General features: G+C 52.7%; 46 non-coding genes across 46 annotated transcripts; all 46 read left to right on the top strand.

The window, feature by feature from the left end:
* The first annotated feature begins 145 nt into the window (after positions 1 to 145).
* On the top strand, positions 146 to 227 carry Trnal-aag. Its single transcript has one exon. It is a non-coding gene; the product is annotated as a tRNA-Leu (tRNA).
* Positions 228 to 307: 80 nt separating this feature from the next.
* Trnal-cag lies at positions 308 to 389 on the top strand. Its single transcript has one exon. It is a non-coding gene; the product is annotated as a tRNA-Leu (tRNA).
* A 278-nt stretch (positions 390 to 667) lies between these two features.
* Positions 668 to 739, top strand: Trnae-cuc. Its single transcript has one exon. It is a non-coding gene; the product is annotated as a tRNA-Glu (tRNA).
* Positions 740 to 1,121: 382 nt separating this feature from the next.
* Trnah-gug lies at positions 1,122 to 1,193 on the top strand. The gene has a single exon. It is a non-coding gene; the product is annotated as a tRNA-His (tRNA).
* Positions 1,194 to 1,480: 287 nt separating this feature from the next.
* Positions 1,481 to 1,562, top strand: Trnal-aag. Its single transcript has one exon. It is a non-coding gene; the product is annotated as a tRNA-Leu (tRNA).
* An 80-nt stretch (positions 1,563 to 1,642) lies between these two features.
* Trnal-cag lies at positions 1,643 to 1,724 on the top strand. The gene has a single exon. It is a non-coding gene; the product is annotated as a tRNA-Leu (tRNA).
* A 278-nt stretch (positions 1,725 to 2,002) lies between these two features.
* Trnae-cuc lies at positions 2,003 to 2,074 on the top strand. The gene has a single exon. It is a non-coding gene; the product is annotated as a tRNA-Glu (tRNA).
* Positions 2,075 to 2,456: 382 nt separating this feature from the next.
* On the top strand, positions 2,457 to 2,528 carry Trnah-gug. Its single transcript has one exon. It is a non-coding gene; the product is annotated as a tRNA-His (tRNA).
* Positions 2,529 to 2,815: 287 nt separating this feature from the next.
* Positions 2,816 to 2,897, top strand: Trnal-aag. Its single transcript has one exon. It is a non-coding gene; the product is annotated as a tRNA-Leu (tRNA).
* Positions 2,898 to 2,977: 80 nt separating this feature from the next.
* Positions 2,978 to 3,059, top strand: Trnal-cag. Its single transcript has one exon. It is a non-coding gene; the product is annotated as a tRNA-Leu (tRNA).
* A 278-nt stretch (positions 3,060 to 3,337) lies between these two features.
* Positions 3,338 to 3,409, top strand: Trnae-cuc. Its single transcript has one exon. It is a non-coding gene; the product is annotated as a tRNA-Glu (tRNA).
* A 382-nt stretch (positions 3,410 to 3,791) lies between these two features.
* On the top strand, positions 3,792 to 3,863 carry Trnah-gug. Its single transcript has one exon. It is a non-coding gene; the product is annotated as a tRNA-His (tRNA).
* A 287-nt stretch (positions 3,864 to 4,150) lies between these two features.
* Trnal-aag lies at positions 4,151 to 4,232 on the top strand. The gene has a single exon. It is a non-coding gene; the product is annotated as a tRNA-Leu (tRNA).
* An 80-nt stretch (positions 4,233 to 4,312) lies between these two features.
* Trnal-cag lies at positions 4,313 to 4,394 on the top strand. Its single transcript has one exon. It is a non-coding gene; the product is annotated as a tRNA-Leu (tRNA).
* Positions 4,395 to 4,672: 278 nt separating this feature from the next.
* Positions 4,673 to 4,744, top strand: Trnae-cuc. The gene has a single exon. It is a non-coding gene; the product is annotated as a tRNA-Glu (tRNA).
* A 382-nt stretch (positions 4,745 to 5,126) lies between these two features.
* Positions 5,127 to 5,198, top strand: Trnah-gug. The gene has a single exon. It is a non-coding gene; the product is annotated as a tRNA-His (tRNA).
* A 287-nt stretch (positions 5,199 to 5,485) lies between these two features.
* On the top strand, positions 5,486 to 5,567 carry Trnal-aag. The gene has a single exon. It is a non-coding gene; the product is annotated as a tRNA-Leu (tRNA).
* An 80-nt stretch (positions 5,568 to 5,647) lies between these two features.
* On the top strand, positions 5,648 to 5,729 carry Trnal-cag. The gene has a single exon. It is a non-coding gene; the product is annotated as a tRNA-Leu (tRNA).
* A 278-nt stretch (positions 5,730 to 6,007) lies between these two features.
* Trnae-cuc lies at positions 6,008 to 6,079 on the top strand. The gene has a single exon. It is a non-coding gene; the product is annotated as a tRNA-Glu (tRNA).
* A 382-nt stretch (positions 6,080 to 6,461) lies between these two features.
* Trnah-gug lies at positions 6,462 to 6,533 on the top strand. Its single transcript has one exon. It is a non-coding gene; the product is annotated as a tRNA-His (tRNA).
* Positions 6,534 to 6,820: 287 nt separating this feature from the next.
* Trnal-aag lies at positions 6,821 to 6,902 on the top strand. The gene has a single exon. It is a non-coding gene; the product is annotated as a tRNA-Leu (tRNA).
* Positions 6,903 to 6,982: 80 nt separating this feature from the next.
* Trnal-cag lies at positions 6,983 to 7,064 on the top strand. The gene has a single exon. It is a non-coding gene; the product is annotated as a tRNA-Leu (tRNA).
* Positions 7,065 to 7,342: 278 nt separating this feature from the next.
* Positions 7,343 to 7,414, top strand: Trnae-cuc. The gene has a single exon. It is a non-coding gene; the product is annotated as a tRNA-Glu (tRNA).
* A 382-nt stretch (positions 7,415 to 7,796) lies between these two features.
* Trnah-gug lies at positions 7,797 to 7,868 on the top strand. Its single transcript has one exon. It is a non-coding gene; the product is annotated as a tRNA-His (tRNA).
* A 287-nt stretch (positions 7,869 to 8,155) lies between these two features.
* Trnal-aag lies at positions 8,156 to 8,237 on the top strand. Its single transcript has one exon. It is a non-coding gene; the product is annotated as a tRNA-Leu (tRNA).
* Positions 8,238 to 8,317: 80 nt separating this feature from the next.
* Trnal-cag lies at positions 8,318 to 8,399 on the top strand. The gene has a single exon. It is a non-coding gene; the product is annotated as a tRNA-Leu (tRNA).
* Positions 8,400 to 8,677: 278 nt separating this feature from the next.
* Positions 8,678 to 8,749, top strand: Trnae-cuc. Its single transcript has one exon. It is a non-coding gene; the product is annotated as a tRNA-Glu (tRNA).
* Positions 8,750 to 9,131: 382 nt separating this feature from the next.
* Positions 9,132 to 9,203, top strand: Trnah-gug. Its single transcript has one exon. It is a non-coding gene; the product is annotated as a tRNA-His (tRNA).
* A 287-nt stretch (positions 9,204 to 9,490) lies between these two features.
* Positions 9,491 to 9,572, top strand: Trnal-aag. The gene has a single exon. It is a non-coding gene; the product is annotated as a tRNA-Leu (tRNA).
* Positions 9,573 to 9,652: 80 nt separating this feature from the next.
* Positions 9,653 to 9,734, top strand: Trnal-cag. The gene has a single exon. It is a non-coding gene; the product is annotated as a tRNA-Leu (tRNA).
* A 278-nt stretch (positions 9,735 to 10,012) lies between these two features.
* Positions 10,013 to 10,084, top strand: Trnae-cuc. The gene has a single exon. It is a non-coding gene; the product is annotated as a tRNA-Glu (tRNA).
* A 382-nt stretch (positions 10,085 to 10,466) lies between these two features.
* Trnah-gug lies at positions 10,467 to 10,538 on the top strand. Its single transcript has one exon. It is a non-coding gene; the product is annotated as a tRNA-His (tRNA).
* A 6,695-nt stretch (positions 10,539 to 17,233) lies between these two features.
* On the top strand, positions 17,234 to 17,315 carry Trnal-cag. The gene has a single exon. It is a non-coding gene; the product is annotated as a tRNA-Leu (tRNA).
* A 278-nt stretch (positions 17,316 to 17,593) lies between these two features.
* Positions 17,594 to 17,665, top strand: Trnae-cuc. The gene has a single exon. It is a non-coding gene; the product is annotated as a tRNA-Glu (tRNA).
* A 382-nt stretch (positions 17,666 to 18,047) lies between these two features.
* On the top strand, positions 18,048 to 18,119 carry Trnah-gug. The gene has a single exon. It is a non-coding gene; the product is annotated as a tRNA-His (tRNA).
* Positions 18,120 to 18,406: 287 nt separating this feature from the next.
* Positions 18,407 to 18,488, top strand: Trnal-aag. The gene has a single exon. It is a non-coding gene; the product is annotated as a tRNA-Leu (tRNA).
* An 80-nt stretch (positions 18,489 to 18,568) lies between these two features.
* Trnal-cag lies at positions 18,569 to 18,650 on the top strand. Its single transcript has one exon. It is a non-coding gene; the product is annotated as a tRNA-Leu (tRNA).
* A 278-nt stretch (positions 18,651 to 18,928) lies between these two features.
* Trnae-cuc lies at positions 18,929 to 19,000 on the top strand. Its single transcript has one exon. It is a non-coding gene; the product is annotated as a tRNA-Glu (tRNA).
* A 382-nt stretch (positions 19,001 to 19,382) lies between these two features.
* On the top strand, positions 19,383 to 19,454 carry Trnah-gug. Its single transcript has one exon. It is a non-coding gene; the product is annotated as a tRNA-His (tRNA).
* Positions 19,455 to 19,741: 287 nt separating this feature from the next.
* Trnal-aag lies at positions 19,742 to 19,823 on the top strand. Its single transcript has one exon. It is a non-coding gene; the product is annotated as a tRNA-Leu (tRNA).
* Positions 19,824 to 19,903: 80 nt separating this feature from the next.
* On the top strand, positions 19,904 to 19,985 carry Trnal-cag. Its single transcript has one exon. It is a non-coding gene; the product is annotated as a tRNA-Leu (tRNA).
* Positions 19,986 to 20,263: 278 nt separating this feature from the next.
* On the top strand, positions 20,264 to 20,335 carry Trnae-cuc. The gene has a single exon. It is a non-coding gene; the product is annotated as a tRNA-Glu (tRNA).
* A 382-nt stretch (positions 20,336 to 20,717) lies between these two features.
* On the top strand, positions 20,718 to 20,789 carry Trnah-gug. The gene has a single exon. It is a non-coding gene; the product is annotated as a tRNA-His (tRNA).
* Positions 20,790 to 21,076: 287 nt separating this feature from the next.
* Trnal-aag lies at positions 21,077 to 21,158 on the top strand. Its single transcript has one exon. It is a non-coding gene; the product is annotated as a tRNA-Leu (tRNA).
* An 80-nt stretch (positions 21,159 to 21,238) lies between these two features.
* Trnal-cag lies at positions 21,239 to 21,320 on the top strand. Its single transcript has one exon. It is a non-coding gene; the product is annotated as a tRNA-Leu (tRNA).
* A 278-nt stretch (positions 21,321 to 21,598) lies between these two features.
* On the top strand, positions 21,599 to 21,670 carry Trnae-cuc. The gene has a single exon. It is a non-coding gene; the product is annotated as a tRNA-Glu (tRNA).
* The last annotated feature ends 205 nt before the right edge of the window (positions 21,671 to 21,875 follow it).

Raw genomic sequence — 21,875 nt, 5'->3', positions numbered from 1 at the left:
CACCAGAGCGCGGGCAGCTGCCTGTGTAGTTAATCTCTATTCGAAAAGGGCAGTTGTTTGAGGTGCAATGGATGAGCAGCCAGTTGCAGCAGAACAGGGAGCTGTGTCGCGCACTGTTTCCACAAAAGCGAAGAACACTGACGCAGGTAGCGTGGCCGAGCGGTCTAAGGCGCTGGTTTAAGGCACCAGTCTCTTCGGAGGCGTGGGTTCGAATCCCACCGCTGCCAATTTTTACTTCTCGTTTTTGTGCCATTGCGGTGTGGTCTCGTGGGTAAGAACGCAGCTCCTGTGACCGCCGTGGCGCGTAGGTAGCGTGGCCGAGCGGTCTAAGGCGCTGGTTTCAGGCACCAGTCTCTTCGGAGGCGTGGGTTCGAATCCCACCGCTGCCAATGTTTTCTGTCTCGGAAGCCGTAGCACTGATTACCCGCGACGAAAACAGCGCGGCAAGCCGTGAGCGTCTCTTTCTTAAATTGTCGTAGCAGCACAGTGCGTGGTGCAACGACAGGATTCACAGGCGCAGTTTGGTGTCACGATTGCTGGCGTTCGTCTCCACGAAATGTGTCCAGAGCACGACGTTCTATAAGGTGGAAACGCTAATTTTTGCCGTTGTCGTCAAGTAGATTGTGTATAGCTTGCTGTGTTCGCAGGAGGAGCCCTGGCGTCGTTATCCGGTGTGGTCTAGTGGCTAGGATACCTGGCTCTCACCCAGGAGGCCCGGGTTCGATTCCCGGTACCGGAAATGCGCATTTTGTTGCTCCTCTTATGCGACTTGTCCCGACTTAGCTCGACTGACGCTCCGCTGACGCTTGCAGAAAACTACGTTAAGTACGATTCGTGGTGACAAGTGACGGCGAGAGCGATGCGACATGTATCCACCTCTTATCGAGGCACCTACCTGTGGTCAACAGAGCTGGAGGACTGCAAGACATTGCCACGGGGGTTGAATGCAGCTAACCACACTGCTTAGTGTCCTAACAGCGCAGACACGTTCGCTTGCCAGTATACATGTAATGGAGACCGCGTCTGACACAGCTGTGGGGAGACACAGTGGTGTGTGGGCTGAGCTTTGCTGTGCATCGCCACTTGCAGTCGCGAGAACTGCTCTCGGCGGTGCTTCCGTGGCCGTGATCGTCTAGTGGTTAGGACATTGCGTTGTGGCCGCAATAACCCAGGTTCGAATCCTGGTCACGGCAAATTTTAAAGTTTTGCCTTGCTGTCGCTGCAGTGACGATTGTGACTCAGTGTTTGAAATCACAGTGCCCTCTTCATTTTTCACTCATGTTCCGCAGGCTGCAGGTGGCACTACCAGTTCATTATCAACACGCAATGCCGCCGCACCAGAGCGCGGGCAGCTGCCTGTGTAGTTAATCTCTATTCGAAAAGGGCAGTTGTTTGAGGTGCAATGGATGAGCAGCCAGTTGCAGCAGAACAGGGAGCTGTGTCGCGCACTGTTTCCACAAAAGCGAAGAACACTGACGCAGGTAGCGTGGCCGAGCGGTCTAAGGCGCTGGTTTAAGGCACCAGTCTCTTCGGAGGCGTGGGTTCGAATCCCACCGCTGCCAATTTTTACTTCTCGTTTTTGTGCCATTGCGGTGTGGTCTCGTGGGTAAGAACGCAGCTCCTGTGACCGCCGTGGCGCGTAGGTAGCGTGGCCGAGCGGTCTAAGGCGCTGGTTTCAGGCACCAGTCTCTTCGGAGGCGTGGGTTCGAATCCCACCGCTGCCAATGTTTTCTGTCTCGGAAGCCGTAGCACTGATTACCCGCGACGAAAACAGCGCGGCAAGCCGTGAGCGTCTCTTTCTTAAATTGTCGTAGCAGCACAGTGCGTGGTGCAACGACAGGATTCACAGGCGCAGTTTGGTGTCACGATTGCTGGCGTTCGTCTCCACGAAATGTGTCCAGAGCACGACGTTCTATAAGGTGGAAACGCTAATTTTTGCCGTTGTCGTCAAGTAGATTGTGTATAGCTTGCTGTGTTCGCAGGAGGAGCCCTGGCGTCGTTATCCGGTGTGGTCTAGTGGCTAGGATACCTGGCTCTCACCCAGGAGGCCCGGGTTCGATTCCCGGTACCGGAAATGCGCATTTTGTTGCTCCTCTTATGCGACTTGTCCCGACTTAGCTCGACTGACGCTCCGCTGACGCTTGCAGAAAACTACGTTAAGTACGATTCGTGGTGACAAGTGACGGCGAGAGCGATGCGACATGTATCCACCTCTTATCGAGGCACCTACCTGTGGTCAACAGAGCTGGAGGACTGCAAGACATTGCCACGGGGGTTGAATGCAGCTAACCACACTGCTTAGTGTCCTAACAGCGCAGACACGTTCGCTTGCCAGTATACATGTAATGGAGACCGCGTCTGACACAGCTGTGGGGAGACACAGTGGTGTGTGGGCTGAGCTTTGCTGTGCATCGCCACTTGCAGTCGCGAGAACTGCTCTCGGCGGTGCTTCCGTGGCCGTGATCGTCTAGTGGTTAGGACATTGCGTTGTGGCCGCAATAACCCAGGTTCGAATCCTGGTCACGGCAAATTTTAAAGTTTTGCCTTGCTGTCGCTGCAGTGACGATTGTGACTCAGTGTTTGAAATCACAGTGCCCTCTTCATTTTTCACTCATGTTCCGCAGGCTGCAGGTGGCACTACCAGTTCATTATCAACACGCAATGCCGCCGCACCAGAGCGCGGGCAGCTGCCTGTGTAGTTAATCTCTATTCGAAAAGGGCAGTTGTTTGAGGTGCAATGGATGAGCAGCCAGTTGCAGCAGAACAGGGAGCTGTGTCGCGCACTGTTTCCACAAAAGCGAAGAACACTGACGCAGGTAGCGTGGCCGAGCGGTCTAAGGCGCTGGTTTAAGGCACCAGTCTCTTCGGAGGCGTGGGTTCGAATCCCACCGCTGCCAATTTTTACTTCTCGTTTTTGTGCCATTGCGGTGTGGTCTCGTGGGTAAGAACGCAGCTCCTGTGACCGCCGTGGCGCGTAGGTAGCGTGGCCGAGCGGTCTAAGGCGCTGGTTTCAGGCACCAGTCTCTTCGGAGGCGTGGGTTCGAATCCCACCGCTGCCAATGTTTTCTGTCTCGGAAGCCGTAGCACTGATTACCCGCGACGAAAACAGCGCGGCAAGCCGTGAGCGTCTCTTTCTTAAATTGTCGTAGCAGCACAGTGCGTGGTGCAACGACAGGATTCACAGGCGCAGTTTGGTGTCACGATTGCTGGCGTTCGTCTCCACGAAATGTGTCCAGAGCACGACGTTCTATAAGGTGGAAACGCTAATTTTTGCCGTTGTCGTCAAGTAGATTGTGTATAGCTTGCTGTGTTCGCAGGAGGAGCCCTGGCGTCGTTATCCGGTGTGGTCTAGTGGCTAGGATACCTGGCTCTCACCCAGGAGGCCCGGGTTCGATTCCCGGTACCGGAAATGCGCATTTTGTTGCTCCTCTTATGCGACTTGTCCCGACTTAGCTCGACTGACGCTCCGCTGACGCTTGCAGAAAACTACGTTAAGTACGATTCGTGGTGACAAGTGACGGCGAGAGCGATGCGACATGTATCCACCTCTTATCGAGGCACCTACCTGTGGTCAACAGAGCTGGAGGACTGCAAGACATTGCCACGGGGGTTGAATGCAGCTAACCACACTGCTTAGTGTCCTAACAGCGCAGACACGTTCGCTTGCCAGTATACATGTAATGGAGACCGCGTCTGACACAGCTGTGGGGAGACACAGTGGTGTGTGGGCTGAGCTTTGCTGTGCATCGCCACTTGCAGTCGCGAGAACTGCTCTCGGCGGTGCTTCCGTGGCCGTGATCGTCTAGTGGTTAGGACATTGCGTTGTGGCCGCAATAACCCAGGTTCGAATCCTGGTCACGGCAAATTTTAAAGTTTTGCCTTGCTGTCGCTGCAGTGACGATTGTGACTCAGTGTTTGAAATCACAGTGCCCTCTTCATTTTTCACTCATGTTCCGCAGGCTGCAGGTGGCACTACCAGTTCATTATCAACACGCAATGCCGCCGCACCAGAGCGCGGGCAGCTGCCTGTGTAGTTAATCTCTATTCGAAAAGGGCAGTTGTTTGAGGTGCAATGGATGAGCAGCCAGTTGCAGCAGAACAGGGAGCTGTGTCGCGCACTGTTTCCACAAAAGCGAAGAACACTGACGCAGGTAGCGTGGCCGAGCGGTCTAAGGCGCTGGTTTAAGGCACCAGTCTCTTCGGAGGCGTGGGTTCGAATCCCACCGCTGCCAATTTTTACTTCTCGTTTTTGTGCCATTGCGGTGTGGTCTCGTGGGTAAGAACGCAGCTCCTGTGACCGCCGTGGCGCGTAGGTAGCGTGGCCGAGCGGTCTAAGGCGCTGGTTTCAGGCACCAGTCTCTTCGGAGGCGTGGGTTCGAATCCCACCGCTGCCAATGTTTTCTGTCTCGGAAGCCGTAGCACTGATTACCCGCGACGAAAACAGCGCGGCAAGCCGTGAGCGTCTCTTTCTTAAATTGTCGTAGCAGCACAGTGCGTGGTGCAACGACAGGATTCACAGGCGCAGTTTGGTGTCACGATTGCTGGCGTTCGTCTCCACGAAATGTGTCCAGAGCACGACGTTCTATAAGGTGGAAACGCTAATTTTTGCCGTTGTCGTCAAGTAGATTGTGTATAGCTTGCTGTGTTCGCAGGAGGAGCCCTGGCGTCGTTATCCGGTGTGGTCTAGTGGCTAGGATACCTGGCTCTCACCCAGGAGGCCCGGGTTCGATTCCCGGTACCGGAAATGCGCATTTTGTTGCTCCTCTTATGCGACTTGTCCCGACTTAGCTCGACTGACGCTCCGCTGACGCTTGCAGAAAACTACGTTAAGTACGATTCGTGGTGACAAGTGACGGCGAGAGCGATGCGACATGTATCCACCTCTTATCGAGGCACCTACCTGTGGTCAACAGAGCTGGAGGACTGCAAGACATTGCCACGGGGGTTGAATGCAGCTAACCACACTGCTTAGTGTCCTAACAGCGCAGACACGTTCGCTTGCCAGTATACATGTAATGGAGACCGCGTCTGACACAGCTGTGGGGAGACACAGTGGTGTGTGGGCTGAGCTTTGCTGTGCATCGCCACTTGCAGTCGCGAGAACTGCTCTCGGCGGTGCTTCCGTGGCCGTGATCGTCTAGTGGTTAGGACATTGCGTTGTGGCCGCAATAACCCAGGTTCGAATCCTGGTCACGGCAAATTTTAAAGTTTTGCCTTGCTGTCGCTGCAGTGACGATTGTGACTCAGTGTTTGAAATCACAGTGCCCTCTTCATTTTTCACTCATGTTCCGCAGGCTGCAGGTGGCACTACCAGTTCATTATCAACACGCAATGCCGCCGCACCAGAGCGCGGGCAGCTGCCTGTGTAGTTAATCTCTATTCGAAAAGGGCAGTTGTTTGAGGTGCAATGGATGAGCAGCCAGTTGCAGCAGAACAGGGAGCTGTGTCGCGCACTGTTTCCACAAAAGCGAAGAACACTGACGCAGGTAGCGTGGCCGAGCGGTCTAAGGCGCTGGTTTAAGGCACCAGTCTCTTCGGAGGCGTGGGTTCGAATCCCACCGCTGCCAATTTTTACTTCTCGTTTTTGTGCCATTGCGGTGTGGTCTCGTGGGTAAGAACGCAGCTCCTGTGACCGCCGTGGCGCGTAGGTAGCGTGGCCGAGCGGTCTAAGGCGCTGGTTTCAGGCACCAGTCTCTTCGGAGGCGTGGGTTCGAATCCCACCGCTGCCAATGTTTTCTGTCTCGGAAGCCGTAGCACTGATTACCCGCGACGAAAACAGCGCGGCAAGCCGTGAGCGTCTCTTTCTTAAATTGTCGTAGCAGCACAGTGCGTGGTGCAACGACAGGATTCACAGGCGCAGTTTGGTGTCACGATTGCTGGCGTTCGTCTCCACGAAATGTGTCCAGAGCACGACGTTCTATAAGGTGGAAACGCTAATTTTTGCCGTTGTCGTCAAGTAGATTGTGTATAGCTTGCTGTGTTCGCAGGAGGAGCCCTGGCGTCGTTATCCGGTGTGGTCTAGTGGCTAGGATACCTGGCTCTCACCCAGGAGGCCCGGGTTCGATTCCCGGTACCGGAAATGCGCATTTTGTTGCTCCTCTTATGCGACTTGTCCCGACTTAGCTCGACTGACGCTCCGCTGACGCTTGCAGAAAACTACGTTAAGTACGATTCGTGGTGACAAGTGACGGCGAGAGCGATGCGACATGTATCCACCTCTTATCGAGGCACCTACCTGTGGTCAACAGAGCTGGAGGACTGCAAGACATTGCCACGGGGGTTGAATGCAGCTAACCACACTGCTTAGTGTCCTAACAGCGCAGACACGTTCGCTTGCCAGTATACATGTAATGGAGACCGCGTCTGACACAGCTGTGGGGAGACACAGTGGTGTGTGGGCTGAGCTTTGCTGTGCATCGCCACTTGCAGTCGCGAGAACTGCTCTCGGCGGTGCTTCCGTGGCCGTGATCGTCTAGTGGTTAGGACATTGCGTTGTGGCCGCAATAACCCAGGTTCGAATCCTGGTCACGGCAAATTTTAAAGTTTTGCCTTGCTGTCGCTGCAGTGACGATTGTGACTCAGTGTTTGAAATCACAGTGCCCTCTTCATTTTTCACTCATGTTCCGCAGGCTGCAGGTGGCACTACCAGTTCATTATCAACACGCAATGCCGCCGCACCAGAGCGCGGGCAGCTGCCTGTGTAGTTAATCTCTATTCGAAAAGGGCAGTTGTTTGAGGTGCAATGGATGAGCAGCCAGTTGCAGCAGAACAGGGAGCTGTGTCGCGCACTGTTTCCACAAAAGCGAAGAACACTGACGCAGGTAGCGTGGCCGAGCGGTCTAAGGCGCTGGTTTAAGGCACCAGTCTCTTCGGAGGCGTGGGTTCGAATCCCACCGCTGCCAATTTTTACTTCTCGTTTTTGTGCCATTGCGGTGTGGTCTCGTGGGTAAGAACGCAGCTCCTGTGACCGCCGTGGCGCGTAGGTAGCGTGGCCGAGCGGTCTAAGGCGCTGGTTTCAGGCACCAGTCTCTTCGGAGGCGTGGGTTCGAATCCCACCGCTGCCAATGTTTTCTGTCTCGGAAGCCGTAGCACTGATTACCCGCGACGAAAACAGCGCGGCAAGCCGTGAGCGTCTCTTTCTTAAATTGTCGTAGCAGCACAGTGCGTGGTGCAACGACAGGATTCACAGGCGCAGTTTGGTGTCACGATTGCTGGCGTTCGTCTCCACGAAATGTGTCCAGAGCACGACGTTCTATAAGGTGGAAACGCTAATTTTTGCCGTTGTCGTCAAGTAGATTGTGTATAGCTTGCTGTGTTCGCAGGAGGAGCCCTGGCGTCGTTATCCGGTGTGGTCTAGTGGCTAGGAAACCTGGCTCTCACCCAGGAGGCCCGGGTTCGATTCCCGGTACCGGAAATGCGCATTTTGTTGCTCCTCTTATGCGACTTGTCCCGACTTAGCTCGACTGACGCTCCGCTGACGCTTGCAGAAAACTACGTTAAGTACGATTCGTGGTGACAAGTGACGGCGAGAGCGATGCGACATGTATCCACCTCTTATCGAGGCACCTACCTGTGGTCAACAGAGCTGGAGGACTGCAAGACATTGCCACGGGGGTTGAATGCAGCTAACCACACTGCTTAGTGTCCTAACAGCGCAGACACGTTCGCTTGCCAGTATACATGTAATGGAGACCGCGTCTGACACAGCTGTGGGGAGACACAGTGGTGTGTGGGCTGAGCTTTGCTGTGCATCGCCACTTGCAGTCGCGAGAACTGCTCTCGGCGGTGCTTCCGTGGCCGTGATCGTCTAGTGGTTAGGACATTGCGTTGTGGCCGCAATAACCCAGGTTCGAATCCTGGTCACGGCAAATTTTAAAGTTTTGCCTTGCTGTCGCTGCAGTGACGATTGTGACTCAGTGTTTGAAATCACAGTGCCCTCTTCATTTTTCACTCATGTTCCGCAGGCTGCAGGTGGCACTACCAGTTCATTATCAACACGCAATGCCGCCGCACCAGAGCGCGGGCAGCTGCCTGTGTAGTTAATCTCTATTCGAAAAGGGCAGTTGTTTGAGGTGCAATGGATGAGCAGCCAGTTGCAGCAGAACAGGGAGCTGTGTCGCGCACTGTTTCCACAAAAGCGAAGAACACTGACGCAGGTAGCGTGGCCGAGCGGTCTAAGGCGCTGGTTTAAGGCACCAGTCTCTTCGGAGGCGTGGGTTCGAATCCCACCGCTGCCAATTTTTACTTCTCGTTTTTGTGCCATTGCGGTGTGGTCTCGTGGGTAAGAACGCAGCTCCTGTGACCGCCGTGGCGCGTAGGTAGCGTGGCCGAGCGGTCTAAGGCGCTGGTTTCAGGCACCAGTCTCTTCGGAGGCGTGGGTTCGAATCCCACCGCTGCCAATGTTTTCTGTCTCGGAAGCCGTAGCACTGATTACCCGCGACGAAAACAGCGCGGCAAGCCGTGAGCGTCTCTTTCTTAAATTGTCGTAGCAGCACAGTGCGTGGTGCAACGACAGGATTCACAGGCGCAGTTTGGTGTCACGATTGCTGGCGTTCGTCTCCACGAAATGTGTCCAGAGCACGACGTTCTATAAGGTGGAAACGCTAATTTTTGCCGTTGTCGTCAAGTAGATTGTGTATAGCTTGCTGTGTTCGCAGGAGGAGCCCTGGCGTCGTTATCCGGTGTGGTCTAGTGGCTAGGATACCTGGCTCTCACCCAGGAGGCCCGGGTTCGATTCCCGGTACCGGAAATGCGCATTTTGTTGCTCCTCTTATGCGACTTGTCCCGACTTAGCTCGACTGACGCTCCGCTGACGCTTGCAGAAAACTACGTTAAGTACGATTCGTGGTGACAAGTGACGGCGAGAGCGATGCGACATGTATCCACCTCTTATCGAGGCACCTACCTGTGGTCAACAGAGCTGGAGGACTGCAAGACATTGCCACGGGGGTTGAATGCAGCTAACCACACTGCTTAGTGTCCTAACAGCGCAGACACGTTCGCTTGCCAGTATACATGTAATGGAGACCGCGTCTGACACAGCTGTGGGGAGACACAGTGGTGTGTGGGCTGAGCTTTGCTGTGCATCGCCACTTGCAGTCGCGAGAACTGCTCTCGGCGGTGCTTCCGTGGCCGTGATCGTCTAGTGGTTAGGACATTGCGTTGTGGCCGCAATAACCCAGGTTCGAATCCTGGTCACGGCAAATTTTAAAGTTTTGCCTTGCTGTCGCTGCAGTGACGATTGTGACTCAGTGTTTGAAATCACAGTGCCCTCTTCATTTTTCACTCATGTTCCGCAGGCTGCAGGTGGCACTACCAGTTCATTATCAACACGCAATGCCGCCGCACCAGAGCGCGGGCAGCTGCCTGTGTAGTTAATCTCTATTCGAAAAGGGCAGTTGTTTGAGGTGCAATGGATGAGCAGCCAGTTGCAGCAGAACAGGGAGCTGTGTCGCGCACTGTTTCCACAAAAGCGAAGAACACTGACGCAGGTAGCGTGGCCGAGCGGTCTAAGGCGCTGGTTTAAGGCACCAGTCTCTTCGGAGGCGTGGGTTCGAATCCCACCGCTGCCAATTTTTACTTCTCGTTTTTGTGCCATTGCGGTGTGGTCTCGTGGGTAAGAACGCAGCTCCTGTGACCGCCGTGGCGCGTAGGTAGCGTGGCCGAGCGGTCTAAGGCGCTGGTTTCAGGCACCAGTCTCTTCGGAGGCGTGGGTTCGAATCCCACCGCTGCCAATGTTTTCTGTCTCGGAAGCCGTAGCACTGATTACCCGCGACGAAAACAGCGCGGCAAGCCGTGAGCGTCTCTTTCTTAAATTGTCGTAGCAGCACAGTGCGTGGTGCAACGACAGGATTCACAGGCGCAGTTTGGTGTCACGATTGCTGGCGTTCGTCTCCACGAAATGTGTCCAGAGCACGACGTTCTATAAGGTGGAAACGCTAATTTTTGCCGTTGTCGTCAAGTAGATTGTGTATAGCTTGCTGTGTTCGCAGGAGGAGCCCTGGCGTCGTTATCCGGTGTGGTCTAGTGGCTAGGATACCTGGCTCTCACCCAGGAGGCCCGGGTTCGATTCCCGGTACCGGAAATGCGCATTTTGTTGCTCCTCTTATGCGACTTGTCCCGACTTAGCTCGACTGACGCTCCGCTGACGCTTGCAGAAAACTACGTTAAGTACGATTCGTGGTGACAAGTGACGGCGAGAGCGATGCGACATGTATCCACCTCTTATCGAGGCACCTACCTGTGGTCAACAGAGCTGGAGGACTGCAAGACATTGCCACGGGGGTTGAATGCAGCTAACCACACTGCTTAGTGTCCTAACAGCGCAGACACGTTCGCTTGCCAGTATACATGTAATGGAGACCGCGTCTGACACAGCTGTGGGGAGACACAGTGGTGTGTGGGCTGAGCTTTGCTGTGCATCGCCACTTGCAGTCGCGAGAACTGCTCTCGGCGGTGCTTCCGTGGCCGTGATCGTCTAGTGGTTAGGACATTGCGTTGTGGCCGCAATAACCCAGGTTCGAATCCTGGTCACGGCAAATTTTAAAGTTTTGCCTTGCTGTCGCTGCAGTGACGATTGTGACTCAGTGTTTGAAATCACAGTGCCCTCTTCATTTTTCACTCATGTTCCGCAGGCTGCAGGTGGCACTACCAGTTCATTATCAACACGCAATGCCGCCGCACCAGAGCGCGGGCAGCTGCCTGTGTAGTTAATCTCTATTCGAAAAGGGCAGTTGTTTGAGGTGCAATGGATGAGCAGCCAGTTGCAGCAGAACAGGGAGCTGTGTCGCGCACTGTTTCCACAAAAGCGAAGAACACTGACGCAGGTAGCGTGGCCGAGCGGTCTAAGGCGCTGGTTTAAGGCACCAGTCTCTTCGGAGTCGTGGGCCCGAACACATCGCGCGCTCGCTCCGGCGTGTCGGGCGGTGTTTACGTGTGCTTCGCGGTCGGCGGCGGTTCATCGCGGTGACTGTTTCTTCGCTGCACTAGTCAGCTGAACTGTAAGTTAACATGGATTCCGAAGACCGAGAAAATAATATCCAATGCGAGTTTGATAGAAACGTAACCCGACCGTCTGCTTTTGAAATTCATTCGTGGATGAAAAATGACTTGAAAATTCCTGAAAGTGATGTGTTAGGCTTGCAATTAGACGCGTTCCTGAACTCTTTGTTTGTAAAATTGAAATGTCCGGAATTGTGCGATGCCCTTGTCAGTGAAAACGGTGGCGTACGTAAATTCAAACACTCTGATGGGACAATTAGCAATGTGACTCTGTCGAATGCTGGATTTGGTATTCGAAATGTTCGGGTATTCAATCTGCCGTTTGAGACTAGGAATGAGACAATAGCTCGTAGCCTTATGCCTTATGGCACAGTTTTGTCGATTACGAAGGAAAAGTGGTCGTCCGCTTACATATATCAGGTTGAGAACGGTATCCGTAGTGTCAAGATGATTGTGAGGAAGCACGTTCCCTCGTTTTTGGTTATGGCCGGCCACCGGGCTTTTATTTCGTATAGTGGTCAGCCGCAAACGTGTTCCTATTGCAATGCCACCGACCATTTTCGGCAAAATTGTCCTCGGCGTAGGCGCCCTGTGCAGTTACCGCCCCGTGGGCAAGATGACGACGCGTCGTACGCGGCCGTGTTGTTAGGTGTTCCCCGTTCACCGGCACGTTCCGCAGAAACGGCAACGCCTTTAGTTGATGCGGTCGCGATGGATGTCGATGCCACTGCAACCGGACTTGATTCTGTTCAAAACATGTCCGTTTCTTCTCAGTCAGTTCCCGTAGCTACTGTATTGCTTCCGCCTCCGGCTGGGCCAGTAGTTCCGGAGCGGACCGGATCAGAACCCGTTCAGGTGGTTACCCCCCCTGTTGCTGTTGTGGATTCGTCACCATCTACTTCCGTGCTTCAGGGTGTTCCGGACGCGGCTCCTGCCTCACAGGAACCAAAGCCAAGGCGTGAAAGTGTTTCGGAGAGGCGTGGCAATACTGACCGCTTCCGCAGTGCCAGTAGTTCGCGGATTTTAGACACACGGTCTTTTTCTCGCGGAGAACGCAGCCCGTCTCCGGAATGGAAGCAGGTTCCCCGTCCGAAGTCAAAACAAAAACAAAAATCTGTGCAAAAGCCGGCGCACAAGCCCTTGCCCCGCCCCGTAGTCGAATCACGGCCGTCGGTTGCGACGGGGCGTCGTCCACAGCGTCCTGTGGCGAGCAGTCAGCCGGCGCCTACGACAAGTGTGTCGGCAGACAGGCGGGAACAGGTTGTCCAGCAGTTAAAGGAAATGTTGCACCACTCTGATGTAAATCTAGCAATGGACACTACGACGTCTCAGGCAACGAACCCGGCACAACTTTCGGTTAAGCGTAAGGCGGAAGACACCCCCCAGCGTCGCACGCGTCCCCCTTCACAGGATTCCGCGTCCGCACCTCCCACACAAGAACCGCCCACTTCAGCTGCACCGTTTGAACGTTGTGACTGGGCAGACGATATGGAGGAGGAGGGTGGGTCCACTCCTGCTGTCTAATTTGTTTTCTTTGTTTTTCCCTGTTGTTTATGGTAGCAAGCCCTCCATCAGTTGTGGCTACTATTAATCTTAATAAGTTGGAGTCGCCTGTGAAGTTTGCAAGTTTTGTGGGTTTTATAAATTACATTGCTGCTGATGTAGTGTTTTTGCAGGAGGTTGTGATAGATATACTTCACTCCATTCCGGGCTATCAAGTGCTCTTGAACTTTGATATCGAGTGTAATTGTGGTACTGCCATTTTAATTCGTGTTGGTCATGATTATAGTAATGTCGCCACAATTCCTAACGGTCGTGGTGTAGCCTGCACGATCAACAACGTACGATATATTAACGTGTACGCCCCTTCTGGTGCCGACGGGCAGCCACGTCGCCGTGTGTTTTATAGCAGTGACATTTGTCACCTTTTACAGGGCCCCCACCTGCCCGTAGTCATGGGCGGCGATTTTAATTGCGTGCTGGACGATAGAGATCAGGAGCCACGGCCTTATAAGTGCCTAGAATTACAGACGCTCGTTACTGAGATGAATTTAATTGACTCGTGGTGTTATTTACACCCGCGGGACGTGGGCTTTACTTTCTTTTATCCCACGGGAAGGAGTCGGCTCGATAGGATTTATGTTTCTCGTGATAAACAGCACTGTCTTACGGAATCCTCTGTTCACCCCGTGATTTTTTCCGATCATTGTGCGTATGTCTGCCGCTTTCATTCTCTGTTGGCGATTAAACCCCGCGCCAGTCGATTATGGAAGTTTAATGTGCGACATCTCTCACATCCACATTTTGCGCCGGTTATCGTGCGTGTGTGGCAGAGGGTGCTGAAATATCGCGGTCTATATGCCTCCACTTTGTCTTGGTGGGTAGAATTTGTTAAGCCGGCATTACGCAAGGCCATCCTGGAGTTCGGTCAGGATGTTGCTCACTGGGAGCGTTCTACATTGCACTTTTACGAGAGCTGTTTAAATGATGCCATCCACCTGCACACAACTAATCCCGCTCTTCGGATGGCGACAATTCGGCGTATCAAACTCCGTCTTCTGGATTTGAAAAGGGAATCGTTACGCGGATCTGTCGTACGGAGCCGAGCCCCCGGGGCGCTGGCTGATGAAGCGCCTTCCGTGTTTCATCAGCTGCGCGAACGCCGGCGCGCGAAGCGACGTTACGTCACAGAGCTGGAATCAGCTGACGGTGCGCGGCTTAATAGCCAGGCGGCAATTCTTGCCGAGGCCCACCGTCACTTCATCGAACTTTTCAGTGAGAAATACACTGATGCTGCCGCGATTTCCGCGCTTCTCCACGACGTTCCGTACGTCTTATCCGTAGCGGATCGCCGTCGCCTCACAGAAAACTTTACCGTGGACGAAGTGGGTGATGTCTTAAAACTGTGTTCCCAGAATAAGTCACCGGGCGCTGATGGGTTGCCACCGGAATTTTATATGCATTTCTGGCACTTGTTTGGCTCTGCCCTGACTGATGTTTTTAATGAAATTTTAAATGGTGTGGATGTCCCTGCGTCCTTCTTGGAAGGTATTGTGGTCTTGGTTCCAAAGGTTCCAGTCACCAGGAAACTGTGCAATCTTAGACCACTCACCCTTCTTAATGGTGATTACAAACTCTTCACCAAATGTGTCTCCTCCCGCTTGAAGCTGGTTATGAAGAAACTGATTAGTCCCTTTCAATACTGTGCAGTACCTCAACGCACTCTCTATGGTGCTGTGTCGACATACCGAGATGCCATTGCCTATGCTTCGACGAATAGGATTCCTTTTGGCATTTTATCTATCGATTTTGCAATGGCTTTTGACAGAGTTAGCCATCTATATCTCCGACGGGTGCTCCAGAAGTTTGGTTTCGGTGTAAAGTATATAACTATGATTTTTAACCTTTTCAAAAATTCCACCTCACGGATTAGTATCAATGGGCTTTTATCGAAACCTGTTCCGCTCTGCTGTTCAGTCAAACAAGGGTGCCCTCTGTCAATGGCGCTTTACGCCATTTCCTTAGATCCTTTGTTGCGTAAGTTGCACAGTGTTTGTAGGGGAATACGTATTGGGGATGAGAAGCACGTTTGTCGCGCTTATGCTGACGACCTTGGCCTCTTGGTGTCCTCGGCTACCGACTTTGATACAATACGCGCTGTTCTTACGCAGTATGAACGTGCATCTGGTGCGAGCATCAATACCCGTAAGACGGTTTTTCTGCCTATATATGCGGCGACACGGGGCTTCAAACGCCCATGGTTTACAGTGAAGCAGGAACACAAGATTTTGGGTGTTCGCTTTCACGCCAATCTGTTACAGACAGCGTCCTACAACTGGCGTCTTGTCTTAAATGGCATACGAGCTATGGCTAGCCTGTCCGCTACTCGCACCCTCGCATTAACACAGCGGGTGATTTTAATAAATGTTTTCTTGCTCAGCAAAGCCTGGTACCTCGCTCAGTTATTTCAGGTACCCAAGAATTTGGGCAGAGCCATAACACAGGCAGTCTATTGGCTATTGTGGCGGGGACATATTTTCAAGGTGTCTTACGAAACATGTACTTTGCCGCGCGAACAGGGTGGACTCGGCCTCATTCATTTTGCTATGAAAGCCGCAGCGTTGCTCCTTCATCGGACGAGCGTCACCATTGAACAGGATCCGTCGAGCCCCACAGCTGTTCTGTTCGCTATTCATCGGCCTCTATCTGCAGCGGCACCTCTCGACCCGACTGCAATACCGTTTCAGCTGCGTTATGTTCGAGAATACTACATTCAAAAAAGTTATCTTGCCCCCGATGTACTCGACTATCGAACACGGACTGTGAAACGTGTCTACCAGGGACTAAGAGGACGGCCAGTCGGTAATAAGATGGAGGCGCGCTACCCGCGATCTGCGTGGAGGACGGCGTGGGCTCACGTTCACGCTCCCTTCCTGTCAGCGGACGTCAGCAGCTTTTGGTACCAAGTGGTTAACCGAATTCTCCCCACCAACGAAAAGTTGCGCCGCATTCACTTATCTCCATCGAGCTTGTGTGAAGACTGTCGCCAAGACGACACCTTAGAACATCGTTTCGTGTGCCAAAGGTCACTGTCGATTTGGAACATTGCCGCCAGGATGCTCGCACTTATCAACCGGACCAGCGCTGCCGCTTTTTCTGCGGACACGGCTTTGATCCCAGACTTCAACCCATATCCGCATACGAAGCGTGCCGCCACTGTATGGATCGTGGCTCACACTGTGTTCGCCCTCCTGCAATTGCGACTTACGGACGACTATGCCTATCTAGTTCATTTGTCCACGCAACATGACCTCATTAAAACCAGGAAAGATTATCACAAAATCTTTGCCAATTTTCTGCAAATTGCACTCGCATTTGCCCACGACAAACTGTTGTAATTAACACTGCACTGCTGCGACTTTTTTTTTCCTTCTGTGTTTTGCATTGTCTCCGGGTCCGGATACGTAGTTAATGTAAATTGAATGCTACAGGAACAGTGCAACATTCAACAAGTACGATGCTTCTGCTTGTGCCGGACTGCAACGTGGCAACGACGACGAAAAGTTTAACAAAGTTTTATCCTGTGTTCATGTGTGTTTGTGTTTCGTTGTCGTTTAGTGATTTTTTTCTGTTTTTATTCATTTTTTATACCGTCTGGTTCCTCCGTCATTGACGTACATTCACGGTGGCGTTGCGCACCGCGCTGCCACGGAGATTGTTTGGTTTTTAAGAAAAGTGGATTTTTTTTTACTTTCTTCTTAACACGTCGGAGAGGATTGTGTTTTCCTTTTCGTGATCCGCCGGACAGTTCGGAACGTTTGTGAGTCTACTCATTCCTTTGACATGTGTCGATATTTTTAATTTTTGTGACTTTTTTCATTACTTATTTTAATGGCCGCCACGAAGCATTTTGAATGTAATATCAAGGGACGTGTGAAGGGTGTTCCTTCCCTGTTACTGAGAGGACTAACTCAGGCAGTAATTTGATTTTTTATTCTTTTTTTCAAATTTTCTTCTTTCTTTATTGCTTTTAGGTGGCAAGCGCCTGATGCGCTGTTATTCTTTCATTTTTTATTTTAAGGCGTGTAGGCGCCGAGCGACTGCTTTGCTGTCATTATAGGCCTGCACTTTCAATTCAAGAGGGTTTTTAGTTTTCCTTCGATGCTTCGCTAGCGGTAAACAGCCACAAGAAACTTTCCTCAAAGCCACCCAGTATCTCCGATTCCATCACATCATCTTGACCACCAACGTCTACCGGAGGACGTCGACGCTCACGGAACCATACCGAAGAGTTTACGGTTTTTCAGCTGAATGGACAGTACAACAATTCATCCTTTCTGTTTGCAAGAAGCACCGTTTTCTTTTATAGCTAAAGAAGCTCGCCGAAGAAGGCATAAATTGGAGAGCGCAAGGCCGGGCTATAAGGGGAGTTGGGAGGCCCTAAAAAAAAAAAAAAAAAAAAAAAAAAAAAAAAAAAAAAAAAAAAAAAAAAAAAAAAAAAAAAACGAAGATAAAAAACAAAAAAAAAAACAAAAAAAAAAAAAAAAAAAAAAAAAAAAGCTGCCAATTTTTACTTCTCGTTTAAAAAAAAAAAAAAAAAAAAAAAAAAAAGTAAAAAAAAAAAAAAAAAAAAAAAAAAAAAAAAGCTGCCAATTTTTACTTCTCGTTTTTGTGCCATTGCGGTGTGGTCTCGTGGGTAAGAACGCAGCTCCTGTGACCGCCGTGGCGCGTAGGTAGCGTGGCCGAGCGGTCTAAGGCGCTGGTTTCAGGCACCAGTCTCTTCGGAGGCGTGGGTTCGAATCCCACCGCTGCCAATGTTTTCTGTCTCGGAAGCCGTAGCACTGATTACCCGCGACGAAAACAGCGCGGCAAGCCGTGAGCGTCTCTTTCTTAAATTGTCGTAGCAGCACAGTGCGTGGTGCAACGACAGGATTCACAGGCGCAGTTTGGTGTCACGATTGCTGGCGTTCGTCTCCACGAAATGTGTCCAGAGCACGACGTTCTATAAGGTGGAAACGCTAATTTTTGCCGTTGTCGTCAAGTAGATTGTGTATAGCTTGCTGTGTTCGCAGGAGGAGCCCTGGCGTCGTTATCCGGTGTGGTCTAGTGGCTAGGATACCTGGCTCTCACCCAGGAGGCCCGGGTTCGATTCCCGGTACCGGAAATGCGCATTTTGTTGCTCCTCTTATGCGACTTGTCCCGACTTAGCTCGACTGACGCTCCGCTGACGCTTGCAGAAAACTACGTTAAGTACGATTCGTGGTGACAAGTGACGGCGAGAGCGATGCGACATGTATCCACCTCTTATCGAGGCACCTACCTGTGGTCAACAGAGCTGGAGGACTGCAAGACATTGCCACGGGGGTTGAATGCAGCTAACCACACTGCTTAGTGTCCTAACAGCGCAGACACGTTCGCTTGCCAGTATACATGTAATGGAGACCGCGTCTGACACAGCTGTGGGGAGACACAGTGGTGTGTGGGCTGAGCTTTGCTGTGCATCGCCACTTGCAGTCGCGAGAACTGCTCTCGGCGGTGCTTCCGTGGCCGTGATCGTCTAGTGGTTAGGACATTGCGTTGTGGCCGCAATAACCCAGGTTCGAATCCTGGTCACGGCAAATTTTAAAGTTTTGCCTTGCTGTCGCTGCAGTGACGATTGTGACTCAGTGTTTGAAATCACAGTGCCCTCTTCATTTTTCACTCATGTTCCGCAGGCTGCAGGTGGCACTACCAGTTCATTATCAACACGCAATGCCGCCGCACCAGAGCGCGGGCAGCTGCCTGTGTAGTTAATCTCTATTCGAAAAGGGCAGTTGTTTGAGGTGCAATGGATGAGCAGCCAGTTGCAGCAGAACAGGGAGCTGTGTCGCGCACTGTTTCCACAAAAGCGAAGAACACTGACGCAGGTAGCGTGGCCGAGCGGTCTAAGGCGCTGGTTTAAGGCACCAGTCTCTTCGGAGGCGTGGGTTCGAATCCCACCGCTGCCAATTTTTACTTCTCGTTTTTGTGCCATTGCGGTGTGGTCTCGTGGGTAAGAACGCAGCTCCTGTGACCGCCGTGGCGCGTAGGTAGCGTGGCCGAGCGGTCTAAGGCGCTGGTTTCAGGCACCAGTCTCTTCGGAGGCGTGGGTTCGAATCCCACCGCTGCCAATGTTTTCTGTCTCGGAAGCCGTAGCACTGATTACCCGCGACGAAAACAGCGCGGCAAGCCGTGAGCGTCTCTTTCTTAAATTGTCGTAGCAGCACAGTGCGTGGTGCAACGACAGGATTCACAGGCGCAGTTTGGTGTCACGATTGCTGGCGTTCGTCTCCACGAAATGTGTCCAGAGCACGACGTTCTATAAGGTGGAAACGCTAATTTTTGCCGTTGTCGTCAAGTAGATTGTGTATAGCTTGCTGTGTTCGCAGGAGGAGCCCTGGCGTCGTTATCCGGTGTGGTCTAGTGGCTAGGATACCTGGCTCTCACCCAGGAGGCCCGGGTTCGATTCCCGGTACCGGAAATGCGCATTTTGTTGCTCCTCTTATGCGACTTGTCCCGACTTAGCTCGACTGACGCTCCGCTGACGCTTGCAGAAAACTACGTTAAGTACGATTCGTGGTGACAAGTGACGGCGAGAGCGATGCGACATGTATCCACCTCTTATCGAGGCACCTACCTGTGGTCAACAGAGCTGGAGGACTGCAAGACATTGCCACGGGGGTTGAATGCAGCTAACCACACTGCTTAGTGTCCTAACAGCGCAGACACGTTCGCTTGCCAGTATACATGTAATGGAGACCGCGTCTGACACAGCTGTGGGGAGACACAGTGGTGTGTGGGCTGAGCTTTGCTGTGCATCGCCACTTGCAGTCGCGAGAACTGCTCTCGGCGGTGCTTCCGTGGCCGTGATCGTCTAGTGGTTAGGACATTGCGTTGTGGCCGCAATAACCCAGGTTCGAATCCTGGTCACGGCAAATTTTAAAGTTTTGCCTTGCTGTCGCTGCAGTGACGATTGTGACTCAGTGTTTGAAATCACAGTGCCCTCTTCATTTTTCACTCATGTTCCGCAGGCTGCAGGTGGCACTACCAGTTCATTATCAACACGCAATGCCGCCGCACCAGAGCGCGGGCAGCTGCCTGTGTAGTTAATCTCTATTCGAAAAGGGCAGTTGTTTGAGGTGCAATGGATGAGCAGCCAGTTGCAGCAGAACAGGGAGCTGTGTCGCGCACTGTTTCCACAAAAGCGAAGAACACTGACGCAGGTAGCGTGGCCGAGCGGTCTAAGGCGCTGGTTTAAGGCACCAGTCTCTTCGGAGGCGTGGGTTCGAATCCCACCGCTGCCAATTTTTACTTCTCGTTTTTGTGCCATTGCGGTGTGGTCTCGTGGGTAAGAACGCAGCTCCTGTGACCGCCGTGGCGCGTAGGTAGCGTGGCCGAGCGGTCTAAGGCGCTGGTTTCAGGCACCAGTCTCTTCGGAGGCGTGGGTTCGAATCCCACCGCTGCCAATGTTTTCTGTCTCGGAAGCCGTAGCACTGATTACCCGCGACGAAAACAGCGCGGCAAGCCGTGAGCGTCTCTTTCTTAAATTGTCGTAGCAGCACAGTGCGTGGTGCAACGACAGGATTCACAGGCGCAGTTTGGTGTCACGATTGCTGGCGTTCGTCTCCACGAAATGTGTCCAGAGCACGACGTTCTATAAGGTGGAAACGCTAATTTTTGCCGTTGTCGTCAAGTAGATTGTGTATAGCTTGCTGTGTTCGCAGGAGGAGCCCTGGCGTCGTTATCCGGTGTGGTCTAGTGGCTAGGATACCTGGCTCTCACCCAGGAGGCCCGGGTTCGATTCCCGGTACCGGAAATGCGCATTTTGTTGCTCCTCTTATGCGACTTGTCCCGACTTAGCTCGACTGACGCTCCGCTGACGCTTGCAGAAAACTACGTTAAGTACGATTCGTGGTGACAAGTGACGGCGAGAGCGATGCGACATGTATCCACCTCTTATCGAGGCACCTACCTGTGGTCAACAGAGCTGGAGGACTGCAAGACATTGCCACGGGGGTTGAATGCAGCTAACCACACTGCTTAGTGTCCTAACAGCGCAGACACGTTCGCTTGCCAGTATACATGTAATGGAGACCGCGTCTGACACAGCTGTGGGGAGACACAGTGGTGTGTGGGCTGAGCTTTGCTGTGCATCGCCACTTGCAGTCGCGAGAACTGCTCTCGGCGGTGCTTCCGTGGCCGTGATCGTCTAGTGGTTAGGACATTGCGTTGTGGCCGCAATAACCCAGGTTCGAATCCTGGTCACGGCAAATTTTAAAGTTTTGCCTTGCTGTCGCTGCAGTGACGATTGTGACTCAGTGTTTGAAATCACAGTGCCCTCTTCATTTTTCACTCATGTTCCGCAGGCTGCAGGTGGCACTACCAGTTCATTATCAACACGCAATGCCGCCGCACCAGAGCGCGGGCAGCTGCCTGTGTAGTTAATCTCTATTCGAAAAGGGCAGTTGTTTGAGGTGCAATGGATGAGCAGCCAGTTGCAGCAGAACAGGGAGCTGTGTCGCGCACTGTTTCCACAAAAGCGAAGAACACTGACGCAGGTAGCGTGGCCGAGCGGTCTAAGGCGCTGGTTTAAGGCACCAGTCTCTTCGGAGGCGTGGGTTCGAATCCCACCGCTGCCAATTTTTACTTCTCGTTTTTGTGCCATTGCGGTGTGGTCTCGTGGGTAAGAACGCAGCTCCTGTGACCGCCGTGGCGCGTAGGTAGCGTGGCCGAGCGGTCTAAGGCGCTGGTTTCAGGCACCAGTCTCTTCGGAGGCGTGGGTTCGAATCCCACCGCTGCCAATGTTTTCTGTCTCGGAAGCCGTAGCACTGATTACCCGCGACGAAAACAGCGCGGCAAGCCGTGAGCGTCTCTTTCTTAAATTGTCGTAGCAGCACAGTGCGTGGTGCAACGACAGGATTCACAGGCGCAGTTTGGTGTCACGATTGCTGGCGTTCGTCTCCACGAAATGTGTCCAGAGCACGACGTTCTATAAGGTGGAAACGCTAATTTTTGCCGTTGTCGTCAAGTAGATTGTGTATAGCTTGCTGTGTTCGCAGGAGGAGCCCTGGCGTCGTTATCCGGTGTGGTCTAGTGGCTAGGATACCTGGCTCTCACCCAGGAGGCCCGGGTTCGATTCCCGGTACCGGAAATGCGCATTTTGTTGCTCCTCTTATGCGACTTGTCCCGACTTAGCTCGACTGACGCTCCGCTGACGCTTGCAGAAAACTACGTTAAGTACGATTCGTGGTGACAAGTGACGGCGAGAGCGATGCGACATGTATCCACCTCTTATCGAGGCACCTACCTGTGGTCAACAGAGCTGGAGGACTGCAAGACATTGCCACGGGGGTTGA

The sequence above is a fragment of the Schistocerca piceifrons genome, unplaced genomic scaffold (genome assembly GCF_021461385.2).
Source record: "Schistocerca piceifrons isolate TAMUIC-IGC-003096 unplaced genomic scaffold, iqSchPice1.1 HiC_scaffold_1962, whole genome shotgun sequence".
In the NCBI taxonomy this organism is placed as follows: Eukaryota; Metazoa; Arthropoda; class Insecta; order Orthoptera; family Acrididae; genus Schistocerca; species Schistocerca piceifrons.
This window is presented reverse-complemented; position numbering and strand designations above follow the sequence as displayed.